Here is a 16518-nt window from a genome sequence, read left to right on the forward strand (position 1 = left end):
TACTAAAAACAAAACATAAAACAAAACCAAGTATCAAACGATACTTAAAACAAACCAAGTATCAAAGCGATACTTAAAACAAAACATAAAACAAAACCAATAACTGAGTACCCGTACCAGTTACACCTAGCATGAACAAAACTAATCAAAGGTATCAAGCGATCCACTTTGGTAAAACTTCTTAATTATCAAAGCGATACTTAAAACAAAACATAAAACAAAACTAAGTATCAAACGCTTGTAACAATCCCCTTTTAGATAGTTAGTTCTTAGCAACGGGGAACGATACTTATCTTTTCTGTCTCCTTCTTTCTTGGTCTTTCGATAGCTCTAGGCCTCTGCCTACATTACCGATAGTACAACACGTTTGTCTTCTATCCGAAACGCCTATCATAAGCTTTCTCTAACTCGTCTTCGTGACGAGCACTTCTTGGGGTAATGATAACATTGCAATAAAGATAAAGATCGTAAAGGTGTTTTATATTCGTTAAAGTAATAAGTAGGAAAAGTACTTAGAACAAAGCGTGAAGAACCTATATTCCTCAGCCGCATCAGCCTCCTTATATAGTATTCTTCCCGCCTGTAGTCATGTGACCTAAAGTGGTCACATGTGCGAAACCAAATCATAACAAACTAGTCATGTGACCAAAGTGATCACATGCTCAAAACCTATGACCTTATAGCGAGGTCATGTACAAAACTCATAAACCAATCATAACACAATAAACCAGTCATATGACTCGACTGAGTCATATGCGCGAAACCCATGACCTCATAATGAGGTCATGTGCAAAACATAAATCATATGCGCAAGGCTTACCCTCAAGGCATACTCGCAAGGCGTACTTGTCAGTCGCACGTCCCATGACTCATACTTGAGCCATGTGCGAAAGCATCACCAATCCCACACATAACAAATCATATGATCCTAATGAGTCATATGTGTAAAACAATACCGTACCTGTGACTCATAACTATGCATCACATGAAAACCCTTTTCTCGCTAAGCCACATTCCTGACAACGATACTTAAAACAAACCAAGTATCAAAGCGATACTTAAAACAAAACATAAAACAAAACCAAGTATCAAACGATACTTAAAATAAACTAAGTATAAAACGATACTTAAAACAAAACATAAAAAAAAACCAAGTATCAAACGATACTTTAAACAAACCAAGTATCAAATGATACTTAAAACAAAACATAAAACAAAACCAAATATCAAAGCGATACTTAAAACAAAACATAAAACAAAACTAATAAACGAGTACCCGTACCGGTTACAGGAAGACAAACGGAATGTAGGCTCCACTTGCAATAGGTGGAGCTACCAACTACAATCTACAACTGAACCACTCCAATGTACAGACAACGTGAGTATCTGGCAGTCAATTGTCTTACCCCACCCCAGACTGCCAAAAGGCCACACCATGCAGTAAGAGTTTTGCGAGTAAAAGCCATTCCCACTAAAGTGAGGAGGAGACTCCTGACTGAACTATGGCAAAGCTGCAAGGACAAAAACTCCCAGAGAATCATGATAAACAAGATCGTAGAATTCTGCCTGTAGAAATAAGTTATAAGGAGGAGGGGCTAGGTGGGTATCGTCCTGCCACCTGAGGAATGATGCCGCCAGGATAATGAGTTGAGATACGGGATTGTTATCAAGTAAACCTGTGGGCATTTTGTATCACAAGAACTAAGGACACTATTGAAACCCAACAAAAAACACAAGCTAGGGCAAAGAATGACATGGGTGATTTCCCCAAATATAACGTTTAATCCTCCTAATCAAATGCAAAACCTGCAAGTTGATGATAGACAGGAAGCTAAAAATGTTTTACCAAAATGGGCTCACAAGCAACCGTGATGAATAGCTTGAAGTGCCAATATTATGAGATACCTAGCAGGCAATGAAACGGTGCAAACGAGTAGATAAGCTCTCAACCACACAAAAACCTCCAAAGCCTGAATACTGGGTGAACTCAGAACCTGTTCAGTAAACGGAATAATCATGGGTGCAGAAGCTTACCACTGAGGTGGAGTGAAGGCAAGGATGAGGAAAGTACTTAGAGCAAAGTATGAAGAGCCTAACCTCCTTAACCGTACTGGCCTTCTTATATAGTGCTCATCCCACCCCTAGTCATGTGACCTCAGGTAGTCATATGCATGAAACCAAATCAGAACAAACTAGTTATATAACCAAAGTGGTCATATGCGAGGTTATGTATGACAATTCGTAAACTAATCATAACACAATAAACAAGTCACATGACCTAAAGTGATCACATGTGCAAAACCCATGGCCTGATAATGAGGTCATGGGCGAAACATAAATTATATGTGCAAGACATTCCCACAAGGCATACTTGCCAGGCACACATCCCATGACTCATAATTGAGTCATTTACGAAACATAACAAATCATAATATAAAAAATTCATATGCGTACAAGATTTAATGTACCTATGACTTATAACTATAAGTAATTTGAAAACGCTTTCCTTGCTAAGCCACGTTCCTGACACTTAACCATATTATGTTTTACTATTTTGTTTCTTCAAACTCTACTGCTAAGATATTCAAATTTTATTATATTTGTTTCCAGATGAATTAATTTCAGTGCAGTTGTGAACTTAGAGTCTATCTTCACTGAGAAAGCCTCTATTATAGTGAGATGCCATGTGACTTCTTATCAACTACCTCAGGCAGGTTACCATCTGATGGGTTTTCAGTATGCTGGAATATATGGGAAAATGAAATAGTTGACCAGATGGCTAGATTGGCAATTTCATTTATGTTACAACCTCAACACTAGCTGGGTTTATATTTCGCCTAATAGGCAGAAACAATCTGTATAGACTCAGAGTTGTCTAAGCAAATCAAGATTTGTTTCTGCAGACAGCAATTGTCTAGGAAGGCTTAAAATACACTGTTTTCATATATAACTATTCAGAGTAAAGTGAAGTAGGTAAAGTAGAATGGAATCATAAGTATGATCTTGGTGGCAAAATTCATTGGCACCTTGGTGGCTAATCCTATCTTCAAATCTATGAACATATAATGTCTACCATAATCTTCACAAAGATCACCCCGCAAGGTGAATGGATGATACCTATCCATGCAAGAGTACTCGAGTGCCTTTCACATGGCTATAACAAATGTAAAATATCTCATAAAACTGGGGTAACTCGGCAAAAAATTCAGGAGGGAGTATAAAAACTGCACTTACGAGATATCAGCAAACAGTGCTCTAGCTGCTGATACCTACTTGCACAAGCGATATGCAATATCTCACCCATGTTGTGCGATGCAACTGAGAGGAAAGTAGGCTGTGTTGGAGGAAGTTAGCTCAAGAGGTAGGATTTGGAATTTTGGGAAGGACTATTCAGTGAGCATTAGAAGCTGAAGAATATATATGTAATAATGCCTGTAGATAGCCTTTCATCAGCTGGAATGAGCAGAGGGCACATCTGACCTATGCAATCGACCATATCCAGCAGCTAAAGCAGTATTAGCAGTCCCATATTTACAGTGACGAGGTTACTTTTAATACGTCCCGTAGAGGATTAGTGTGGGCAATACGACAACCAGATGAAAGCTACTACAAGTACTGTATTCAATAGACTTTCAATAGTGGTTGTGCATCAATCCCAGTCTAGGGTTCGATTAGCCACAACTAGAAATCTCCTCTAGTCTTCCTAGAATATACATCAAAGCGTGGAATTTTGACCATTGACTATCAACAACAAGTATTCAATCCTATTGTATCATTACCCTTTCATGGCCACCTGGTTGAGTATTTACCATCTTCTGACAGCCAGTTTATGGAAGACTAAGCACCATGGCATGGTACCCAGAAGACCTTAGTAGAAGTTAAGAAAGATTTGTAGATTCTGCTTCACAAGAGACCCCTATCATCACCTGACCTAAACTCAATTGAAAACATCTGGAGAATTCTGAAGCAGCAGATTAAGGCTCGACCCTACTTTCGTGGAACCTATGATGAGATGAGAAATGCTGTGGCGGAGGAGTCTGAGAATTTAAAGCCATTTGATTGGAATCCATTAATTGATAGTATGTTTTAAAGATTAAAGGATTGTAGATACCATCATAGTTTACAAACAAAGTGGTAATTTTCTTCGACATATTGTTAGGCTGAGACAACCTGATAAACTTCAGGATTATCTGAGCCAACCAAAATTCATTTCTGTAAGCGGAGATTGTCTAGGAAGACTCAAACTTCACTTGTTTTCTTTAATTGTCACGAATGTGACTTGGCAAGGAAAAGGTTTTCACATGATGCATCATTATGAGTCATAGGTATGTTATGGTTTTACGTATATGATACATTTAGGTCATATAATGTTATGGGTTGTTAAGTTTCACACATGACTTGATTATGAGTCATTGGAAGTGTGCTTGGCGAATATGCCTTGCAAGTGTGCCTTGCGGGTATGTCTTACGCATATGATTTATATTTAGCACGTGACCTTGTTATGAGGTCATGGGTTTTGCACATGTGACTCATTTAAGTCATATGACTTGTTTATTGTGTTATGATTAGTTTATGAGTTTTTGCACATGACCTTACTATGAGGTTATGGGTTTTGAGCATGTGACCACTTTGGTCATATGACTAACTTGTTATGATTTGATTTTGCACATGTGACTATTTTAGGTCACATGACTACAGGTGGGAAGAACACTATATAAGGAGGCCGGTATGGCCGAGGAGGATAGGTTCTTTATGCTTTGTTCTAAGTACTTTTTCGACTTATTACTTTAAAGATTATAAAACACCTTTATGATCTTTATCTTTATTGCAACCTTTATTGTTACGCCAAGGAAAGCTCTTCACGAAGAAGAGTTAGAGAAAGCTTATGATAGACATTCCGGATAGAAGACAAAGGTCTTGTACTATTGGTAACGTAGGCCGAGGCCTAGTGCTATCGTAGGATAAAGGAAAGAAATAGGAGAAGAAGAGAATTATCGTTCCCTGTTGCCAAGAACTAACTATCCGAAGAGGGATTGTTACATTAATACTGCTAAGAGTGAAGCAAAATAGGTAAAGTAGAATTAAATCGTAAAGATAATATTATATTATTAAGGTCTCTTCTCCATTGCTTGATGATATCTAAAGCTTGGAGGGTACTTCAATATTTATATTCTGCATCTGAGTGTTCACCGACTACATCTATTTACTATACAACTATGTACCTCTCTGATTATAACTCACAATATAGGGTATTCTTAAAAGGTGAGAACACCTGAAGACTCTGGAAATCACCACACCATCTTCATGAATTACGTTATAACTAACTAGAAACCATACTATTCTCAATAGTAATTATCCAATCATTAGAGTCTTTAGACTTATGGCCTAGTTCTCAAGTCAAACTGAGTTGGTCCCAATCACTTCTGTAATTGATGAAATGATCATTATTATCTGTGGATTGTATCTACGATTGTAGTCGTCATTTTGCAACCTTTCTGGATCCCCTGACTTTAAACCTTCATAACTACTTACCCAACTAATAAAGATTTTCCAGAAGACTTCCTACCAATTCGCAGGAAGCTAATCCACCAAATTCACAATTGATCCCTCGGTCAGCAATCTTTAGTTGCTAGTGATAACAGGGTTTTAGATTCTTTATCATTCAATATCAACTCTTCATTTAAAAATATCCTATTAGTTACAGCCTATGCCAATGGCATTACATTTTTGAAGTCTTGTAGCTCTCTGGGTAGTTAACAGATTTACTCCATTCTACTTCTCAAACCTGGCCATAGGTCCCCTCTCATATAACCTGCGAACAGGATCCAGTCGGACAGAAGACAGAAAGGTATACAGTATTATTCTGATACCTACAATTCTCTAGTATTATATTCACAGGATGCAATTGAGATTGATATGTATGATGATGTGTGGGCCTAGTAAGGAGGCCGGAGGCTGGTGTTAGAGACCAGGGATTTCAATTCCAAGTGAGGTTACTCTACTTAGTAGGCTTTCTAGGTATCAGATCCCGGTATTCCTAACACATGTATACTGTAACAAACTCTATGGGACTCTCAGGAAATGTCCAGCTTGTGTTATAGTAGGATAATTGTTACTTGTATATGATGAGAAGTGCCAACGAATTTTGTTGCTAGGCTTGTACGAGGTTATATTGTTCAGGTTTCTTCTCCATTGCTTATTAATGTCTAAAAGCTTAGAAGGCACTTCAATATTTATATTCCACCTCTGAGTGTTCGCGGACTACTTCTATCTATTATATAAACTATGTACTTTTCTTGTCATAACTGGCAAGGTCTGGTATTCTTCAATAGTGCGAATGCCTGAATATCTTGGAAACTACTACATCCTCTTTGACAATTACTATTTTGCAAATTAGGAAATATATGTCATAAATGTAGCTTGGTAAGGAAAAGGTTTTCAGATGACTCATGATTATGAGTCATAGGTATGTTAAGGCTTTCACACATATGACTCATTCAAGTCATAAGATTTGTTATGTAATGATTTGTTATATTTCCCACATGACTTGATTATGAGTTATAAAATACGCACTTGGTAAGTATACCTTGCAAGTATGCCTTACCGTTATGCCTTGAGGATATGATTTTTGTTTGGCACCTGACCTCAATATTAGGTCATGGGTTTCCCACATGTAACCACTTTGGATCATATGGGTGCTGATATGCGAAAATTGGCCAGACACCTTACATCTGGTTTTGGGTTATTAGCCTTAGAAGTTTGCATAGCAACCACTTCACTCTCGAGAAGTTCTATAATTAATTTTATTGAAACATTTTCTAATACAAATCCAATAATGTGAGAATCTAATCTTTGATTAATATAGATAGCATTAAAATTGCTTTCTCTACATAGCTATGATAAAAAAATTTCAAAAAGGAATGTTTTAATTTTGTCAATTATACTATTATAGGAGTAAAATATAACTGAGCTCATACTGGCCAGTGGTAAGCTTAACAATACAGAATCATAACTTTCTTCTTTTATTTTTAGCACCAGGGGGACGTCCACACCCTCTGCATTTAGCTGGTGAAGTACTAACCTCTTGGAATGTACCATCTTCATTTTTACCAGCTGTCTCATTTATCTCCTCAATACTCTCATCCAGTCTAGCTTTGGCCTTCCACACATTCTGAGCTCATAGGCTTTTCTTTTCTCTAATAGCAGTAATTAGTTTATCTTGAGGTTCAGAATACAACCACTGCTTTTGATACTCCAATGGAGTATATGAGGAATACTTGTGCCAAAGATCATGACACTTTTCTGGGTTAAGACCAGTATCTGGTATTGGTAATAGAGAAATCTGACAAAAAAACTCAAGATTGAATCCTGGTTTACAAAGATTAAACTTTATCCATGGTTGATCTGGTAGTCTCTTGGCCTCAACAACACCAGGAGACATAGAACTAAACTGAAAAAACTGAAAACTTTGAATACCCTTTAGCAACTTCAAATATGCTGACAGTGCCTTTTCCCAATCTCTAAAAACAGTACCTGAAGGATTATCAAAGTGGCAAATGGCCTTAATCTTCTGATTCTTATCTGCTGAGTCAACAAGTGCTGCATACTACTCAGAAATCCATACTGGACTTCTATTTGCTCTTTGCTTTACAGTTCCAAATCCACGATCAACACTATTATGTATGTAACCTTTGATCTGGAATCCTAAAGTAATTGAACTTATCTTCTGTGTGACAACAAACTAACAAAGATACCATAATATAGTTTTGTTTTCGTTTTGCCCCCCCCAGTTGTCAGCCCATAAATGTTTATCAGGTTTCTGCTTGTTAATTGATGTTAAAAAGAGACGTAGTAGAGATACAACCTGATTTGCTCTTTTGCCTTACTGTGCTTCTGTATACATAGTATGATAATGTTGCTCAATCCTATCATCAACAATTCCAAGCACATAGAGCTTAAAGGGTGACCAATAGTACCACTCAAAAGGCTGCTGTGGTATTTTAGGAATTTCTACTACCTGTTGAAAATCAAATGTATAGCAATTAAGTTGACTATCAGCTTCTCTAGTCAGCTTAATATCCTGTTTGTAGGCTTTATGACAAGCATGGTATTCATTTTAGTGCACCTCTACTGCAGCCGAATTCATCCTTGAAGCTCTACTCTCAATAATTTCTCCTTCAGAATCTAAAATATCAGTGCTTTCTTCTTCCTCTCTCAATATGAAATCATGTTGAGATTGGTTCCTCAAAATAGTACACTCATCACAAACATTTTTGGATGGCTTACGAATCTTCATAAACTTAAAAGTATCATGACTTTTCCAATACTTATAAAAGTATTGGAAAGATGCATAACTGGCTTGATCATTAGCATGTTTAGCCTGTGAGACATATCTTTGATATACTACCCAATAAGAAAGTTGAGAAGGGAGGAATGTGATATGCTCCAATTCCATATACTTAACAGTTCTTCTATCCTTAAGACTTCGCTTAAATGTTCTTTTTGCTATAGACTCACCCTCTTCCTCTTTTACTGCTGTAAGGAATTTGTCAACATCAGTTCTAACTAACTCTGGGCATTTATTGTAAGCTGCTTTCTGACGATTGCTATGAGGCTTTGATACAGGCATCCTAGTATCTCTGATATGTTTGATGATATTATTAATTGTTTTTCTGTCTATTTTCCAGAAACTGCAAAAGACTCCTCAGCAGACATTACCTATAAAAGGTAAACAGTATCTTACCTCTACTTACTTACCATTTTTTAACTAAAGTCATTAGCTTTAATCTATTCTAATACTTTTGTTACTTAAATTTACAACTAACCTGTAACTGTGAAGATAGAAGGTATATAATTAGAATTTTCTTTTACTTTTGTTCAATCCTATCATGATGGTCAAGCCATTTTTTCCATTCATCACCTCCTGCTTTATGTGTGCACTTCTCGGAACAGGTACAAGAGGCTAAAAATCTTGTAAGTTATGGTTGAGAATCTGAAAACTCACTATCACTCCCTAAATAAGAAGTTAATTCCTGTATCCCTAGTGATTAACAAAATACATTGTATAGCATACTTATAAAGAGTGAATCCTCACTACGAGTATCTGAGTTTGAGGAATATCCTGCAATGCTTTCTTCAGATAATTCACCAAAGGTTCTATCCGTGTTTGTAATGAACGTGGCTTAGCATGAAAAAGGTTTTCATGTGACACATGGTTATGAGTCACAGGTATGTTATTGTTTTATGCATATGACCTATTCGGGTTATATGATTTGTTATGTGTGGGATTTGTGATGCTTTCACACATGGCTCAAGTATGAGTCATGAGACGTGCGCCTGACAAGTATGCCTTACGAGTGTGCCTTGCAGGTAAGCCTTACGCATATGATTTATGTTTCGCACATGACCTCATTATGAGGTCATGGGTTTCATGCATATGACTCTGTCAAGTCATATGACCTGTTTATTGCGTTATGATTGGTTTATGAGTTTTGTACATGACCTCGCTATGAGGTCATGGGTTTTAAGCATCTGATCACTTTGATCACATGGCTAGTTTGTTATAATTTGGTTTCGCACATGTGACCACTTTAGGTCACATGACTAAGGGCAGGAAGAATACTATATAAGGAGGTTGATACGGCCGAGGAAGATAGGTTCTTCACGCTTTGTTCTAAGTACTTTTCCTCGTCCTTGCCGTCGCTTCGCCCCGAGCATTTCTTTCGCCATCATGATGAGCCTTGATGCCTTGGATTCTGGGGAAGATGTCTGAGTTCGCTCAGTAGTTCCTGGGGTCTTTGGTGTTGAGGTCTGTTAGATGTTGCATGGTGGATCACTTGTTTGCTTCTCGTTTTGTTGGATTGGTTATCTCACGATACTAGCACTTCAAGCACTCATCACGGTCGCTTCTGAGCCCCTTACGGTAAAAGGTCTACGGCTTCCTGTCTATCGTCTACTCGCAGGTTTCGCGTTCGTTTGGGGGGATTGAACATTGCATTTGGGGGGATCACCCGTGTCATTCTTTGGACCAGCTCATGTCTTTTGTTGGGTTTTAACGGAGTTCTTAGTTTTCGTGATACAAAACGCCCTTGGGTTAGACTGATGACCTTCCCAAGTATCAACATGTCGTACCGGCCGCATCATTTCCTCAAGGGAGGGGGCCTCGCTGGCCCCTCCCTACCTTGTTACTTTACATTTCTACGGTCGGAATCCTACAATATTGTTTATCACCATTCCTTTAGAGTTTGGTCCTTGTGGCATTTATAGCGATTCAGTCAGGTGTCATCTCCTCACCTCGGTGGGGATAGCTTTGACCCTGAAAAATCTTACCCCCTAGCGTGGTTTTCATTACTGCCTGGGGTGGTGTGGGACGATTGGCTGCCAGGCACTCGCGTTGTCTGTGCGTTTTTCGTGGTTCCGTTGTGGTCTGTGGTTAGCGGCTTCACCTATTGCAAGTGGGGCCTACCTTCTGTTTGTCTGCTTCTGTTCATTTGCCCTTCCCCTTCTTGTTGCGTCAGTCGGGGATGCCTCTTACCCGTGGCTCAGTCTGTGCTTGTTGCTAGACCTGTGGGGCTGGCTTTGGCTGGCTCCGCTTACCTTCTTTCCCAACACGGTTTGACTTCGGTTCGGCTGGGTTGGATGGTGTGGCTGGTGCTGGTGCCTTCGGGTATTGGTGCTGCCTCCTTTGTGGCTCCCAGCTTTGGCCAGTGGACTCCCCTCGACTATATGGAATCGAGGGTTGGGGCTCTGTTGGCGTGGCCAAGACCAGTGGCTGCCTGATGGGGTTAGGTATGGCTGTCCTATAGCTGTCGGATGGTTGATCTGTCTGAGGGGCTGAGGGGGCTGGGTGGGCTCTGTGGCGCCTGGCGTGTGGGGCTTGAGGGGGGCTGATTGGGAGGGGAGAGGTACCTGTGAGCACTGGTCAGGCATGCGTCAGGTTGGGCGATGTCTAATTAAGTGTTTCCAGTCCGGCTTGGGCTGTTGGGTGAAGCTGCTGAGTGCTGCAAAGCTCCCCGATGGACCGGTTGGCTGATGCCCACCTGTGCGGATAGTGGGTTGTAACCGCTTGGTTGGACTTGTTTAGGTCTTGCGTGCTGGGTTTTTGTGGGGTCTGTTTGGTTTCTTTGGTTTGGCGATGGGCATGGCTGGTGGGGGCAAGGCACCACGGGTGGGAGATAGGCCCCACTGACCATTTAGGTCTGTCACTGCCTCTATGTATTTCTTTTGTTTGTTTGTTTGTTTTGGGGGACGGGCAGTGGGTACAGGTCCTCCTCACTATTACGCTCTTCAGAGGCACTTGGCAAAGTGGGTTCATAGGGTCAACGGCCTGGCATGCGGATGCGAGAGGTGGACATATTGGTCGCCTCCTCTCTGCCATTGTGTCGCCTGTAGGCTATGTGAGTTTGTTTGTTGGTTTTCTACTGTGGTAGAGGTTTTCGCAGGACGGTATTCAGACCGAGTGGTAGTGGTTTTATTTTTGTTGGACGAGGAACCTGGTTGGGTTGGTCTCTTGCTCGGCTTCGGCTACGCTTGGTGCTGGTTGGCTTCATACCAGAGGGGCTATGGACTTGGACTGGGGTGGGCGCTGGGTTGTTTGATGGTCTTGTAATTAGTTCTCGTGCGGGCATAACTCGGGGATGGCAGGTGCAGAGCCGTAGACTTAGTTAGCTTAGGATTAGTGGTATACCGGTTAGTGGTATCCCTGTGCCGGCGGGGGCTCATCGTATGCCAGTGTTGGCGGTACGAGTTTAAATAAAATTAGATTGACTTCTAAGTACTTTTCCTACTTATTACTTTAACGAATATAAAAACATCTTTACGATCTTTATCTTTATTACAACGTTATCATTACACCAAGAAAAGTCCTTCACGAAGACAAGTTAGAGAAAGCTTACAATAGGCATTCCTGATAGAAGACAAAGGTCTTGTACTATCGGTAACGTAGGCAGAGGCCTAGAGCTATCATAAGACAAGGAATGAAGAAGACAGAAAGAGAAGTATCGTTCCCCGTCGCCAAGAACTAACTATCTAGAGAGGGATCGTTACAGTGTTATCATTGTAAAAAGAAGAGTGAATTTGCAATTCATTAAGAGTAAAGTTTGAATTTAAGGAAGTCATAATTTAAGAATTTAAGAAATGATAATAGGAGAAGAATGATGATTCAGTTACTGGACTTACAAAGACTATTTAAGCTATCAAATCTATCACGAACCAATAGTATACTAGCATCTACCATCTCATAACTATCATATTACTATTACGCTAAGGATTTACTTCACCAATTATCACTCAACCCATTTTACTGATAAGACGTGTTGATCAGATACCATTAATCTGGATTTAAGGATTCTGGTGCCAGAGTGAGAATTTTCCAAAAATCACAAAATTTATTATAGCAGTTAATTCTAATAGTACAACTGCCTTATAAATATATTTCAAGTAGATTGAGAGATGAACTATTCAACTATGTATTAAAAAAAAAAACAGATAATTTAAGATTTTAAATTTAAAAGCTAACAAAGGGTTCAATTTTCATGACAAATATATTTTGAGGCCTTCATATCATACTCTATAAGGTCAAGAAGTATCATATGCATCAAGGCTAATTTGTTGCATTGGGAGAGCGGACCAATTTTCGCATATCAGCACCCATATTGAAGAATACTTTGAATCCGGCAAGCACATCAGATGAGAGCTAATAGAAGCTTCCTCAACGCACAGATGGACTCGTCGAACCGGAATCGGGACCCGATATGCTATCGTTGTGAGAAATAGCCATAAGCCTTCCGTGACATTATCCCGGACTGCCTGGGTCTAGAGTTAGCGAGATGGGGCGAGGACCTACAAGTGTTTAACACCAAGGCTGATCTGGGGGCTGTTTGGCGGCGTGGTTTTGGTTAAAAAATGACCAATGAGATGACACAAACCATGCTTATACGATCCATTTGAGCATTCTCATTGGTCTGTTTTCAACCCATTGTGACAGAACCACGCCGCCAAACAGCCCCTAAGCTTTGTGGACGAACAACCAACAAGGAAGAAATTTCCTGAGTTTTTGCCAAAGTTTCTTTTGTTATATACGGTAGGTTTCTAGGCCGTGGGTAAGGATTCTAGGATGAACTATTCGAACAAATCGACGGACTTCATGAAAAACGCCTAGAGAAAAATCCGTGTTAAGTCCTACGGGTATGACGCCTTAGAACCGAATTGTTATCACAACCCAATCATGCACAGTCACTGGTCGCAACTTTTAAACGCCAAAAATATGATACCAGAGGGAGAAGATAGGGGGGGTTAAGGGAGAACCAACAACCAAAACGCCACTTTAGTAATTGGTATTCCCCTCAGCCAATGTTATTATAGTGAATCGACGGGATACCGTATGTGCGGCAAAGACCAAAAAACCTGAGCCCGAAGTTGGGATCGTGAAGCTGCACCGTCCACACTCACAAGAGGCGTGCGGCAACACCCTAATGGTTTGCTTTTTCACCATAAAATGGTGCCAAGATAAATGGGCTTCCTTTACGGCTTCTTCAGGCTTTTGCTATCATGTTGGAAGGCTTGCTCACCCCTGGTTATAGGTACCCGAAGATAGGGGGGGTATTCCGTGCGGGAGCTCAGAGACCCATGGATACTTTGCCATATATTTCGCAAATTCCTACTTCCGGGCACCTACTGCTAGGGAAGAGTAGGCCTAAACATATCTGCATTCAAATTTCCTGAGGAACCAAGGAATAGCGCTTAAGAACCAGAAATTAGTCCCGAAGTCGCGAGCCATGTTTCTCACCCGTCCCCTCTGGGCAGCATTTTGGATATCTGCACTAGCGCTCGCGCAGACAAATACAACCATTCGGAGGTTAGGCGCAAAGACTGTCGAACCCGAAATCGAAAAACAGACGTGGGATTGGGGTCCTGATTCCCGATGTCGCCTGTTGGCCCATCAGAGTTTGTTCCCCTTCTGCTCAGTGAGAGGTTGATTCTGATTTGAAATGTGAAGGTATCATCATCAACCACAAGGGGAAAGACCTGCTGATATTTGATGGAGGCCTTGCAAAATTCAAACACAATTGGAATGGTGAAAACATTGAAGTTTTGGAGTTGAGTGAGTTTACTCCTTCCTTGTTGTGATTTGGTGGTTACTCATATCGATAAAGATCCCCGAACAGTCGTCATTGACCTCAGTAAGCCATTCACCTCCCGGGAGTTCGTCCCGGTCTCTCAATCGAAGAAGCCATTGGGGGTTCCCGTGGCCAACCGCTTTGGTTTCTGGAAAGGTTCAAATCAAGGTTCGATCATCATGCAGGGGGGACACTTCTACGACGCTGAAGGTTGGCGAAATTCGTCCTACTTTCTCGCGAAGAAGGATATTCCTGGATATAGCATCTGGGAATATGATATTGAGACTTCCACATGGGCAGAAGTTTCACTTCCTACCAATAGGAACGGTTTCAAGCGCGCATTTGGCGGTGCAGCTGTTTCTGTTCCTAGTACAAACAAGAGCTACTATATTGGGTTTGCAACCTACCTGCCTGCCCCTTGGACAGTCAACTCACTCGAAGTGTAGAGGCCTCTGGACACCACGTTCGTCAAGCGGCTCCCTTGATCGATTCTCAGTTCCACAATCTGGGATGCTTGTATATGACCACAAAACTGGTGCGCTGACAAATGAGTCGTTTGGCCAGACCGGAACGGCCTATTGGCATGGGTCAGCCAATCACCTTGAAATTGGAAAAAAATCTGGGTTCTTGATTGCCCTCATGGCTGAGTCAGCTCCAGGCGGAGTTCCAATCGTGGACGACCCTGATGTCAACGATGAACATGGATCCACGGTAGGCTTTATATCCCACCGAAATTACTCCTACCCTTCACTAAAAACAACATAGATGTCGTTTGAATATGTGATGTTCTACGACCTTGAAAACAAAAAATGGATAAATCAATCCACGACCTTTTACAATAATAAAGTTCCTACTCCCCGAACGAGATTTTGTGGGCAGACAGTGTATAGTGATGAAACAAAAACCTGGGAGTACGTTTTACGTTCACAATCCTCAAGATTTCCATTCTGACTTTCTGAAACCAAACAGGTTTTGGGTCCATGGTGGTATGTTAATGGAACCACTGGGGAAAGCTGTTCCGGACACCTGGGTCTTGACCATGCCCAGCTTTATGTTCGATTCCTTTCTTTGGCTGAGCATTGCTTCAAAGCTAACTTCTGACCACACCTCAGCTGGACCCAGGTTGAGATACCTGACAGCATGGCCAGAATGCGCTCTCATACTTGCAACGCGATCGGCAGCCAATTACTGATAATTGGCGGTTACCCACCATCCGCACAAGTCGAGAAAGATGCTCCCTGCGATCCTGAACTGATTAAAGTTCTAGACATGAATGAATTGACCGTGAGTATCTTCCTGACTCAACTGGGAACCAACATAATAATATCCTTGTTAGTGGAGCTCACACTTTACCCCCCGAACTGTATACAAAACGCCAGAAATTGTGCGTAAAAATGCAGAATTCCACCTTGGCCGTGTGGATCCAAAGAGCGGTTGGGCAGACAATAATCTACGTGATGCGTTTCATTACAGGCCTCCAATGCCTCCGTGGAAAATCGCTGTCATAGTGGTTTCTGCTATCATCGGCTTATCACTTTTGATATGGTCAATAGTCCTCTTCGCCCCAAAGCTTTTACCAAACCACAATGTCGGAAATCACAATGTCGGAAATCATGATGAGGGAAATCACAATGTCGGAAATCGGGATGCCGGAAATCAGATTGCCGGAGGTCGGGATGCCGCTGCGCGTGCGGAACTGAGGTAATCAGCTGGATAGAATATTCCGGGGTCCAAAGTCAGTGGTTATAGAAGAAACTAGTGGACGCAGAACATCGGGCACCATCTCTAGAGCCTCGAGCATTCCCAAGCCGCCCAAACTAAGGTGTGTGTAGATGAGGGGCTAGTCAGGTCTGTTGGATCCTGAGTCTAGGGTCGTGATAAATCATGTGGCGGACTACTTTTACTAGCAAGTGTACGAATAAAATTAATAGCCTTTGTATTAGCCTTTCTGTCGGGATGTGACACATCAGTACTCACAAGCTCTCAGGGGAGCTGTAGTGTGCGTTACTTCTGCAACTTTATTGTCGGTATGACATTGTAGCCTTGGGCTTTGCTTGGTGTTCGGGGAGCGGGTCGACCCTGATAACCGGGAATCGACCTCGAGTGACTATCTGTGAACTTCCCCGTAGCCCAGTATCGATAGTATCAGTGCCAATTGCCCAACTGCGAGGGTAGGTAATAGAGCTGCAAACTCCACAGGAGTCTAAATATCGAGCAGGTATGCGGGAAAGTGCTGAGATCCGATACGCTTGACATTTTAGTTTGATTTGAGCTCGCCGATGATGTCTTTCTAAGGAGAGACATTATCGGGACTTGATAAGTATGATACTAGTATCATACGTACAGTACCGATGTGGCGTTTGACATATCTTAATTATGCATGGGTGCTTAGATCTAAGAG

The sequence above is a fragment of the Tuber melanosporum genome, assembly GCF_000151645.1.
Source record: "Tuber melanosporum whole genome shotgun sequence assembly, scaffold_70, strain Mel28".
Lineage (NCBI taxonomy): Eukaryota > Fungi > Ascomycota > Pezizomycetes > Pezizales > Tuberaceae > Tuber > Tuber melanosporum.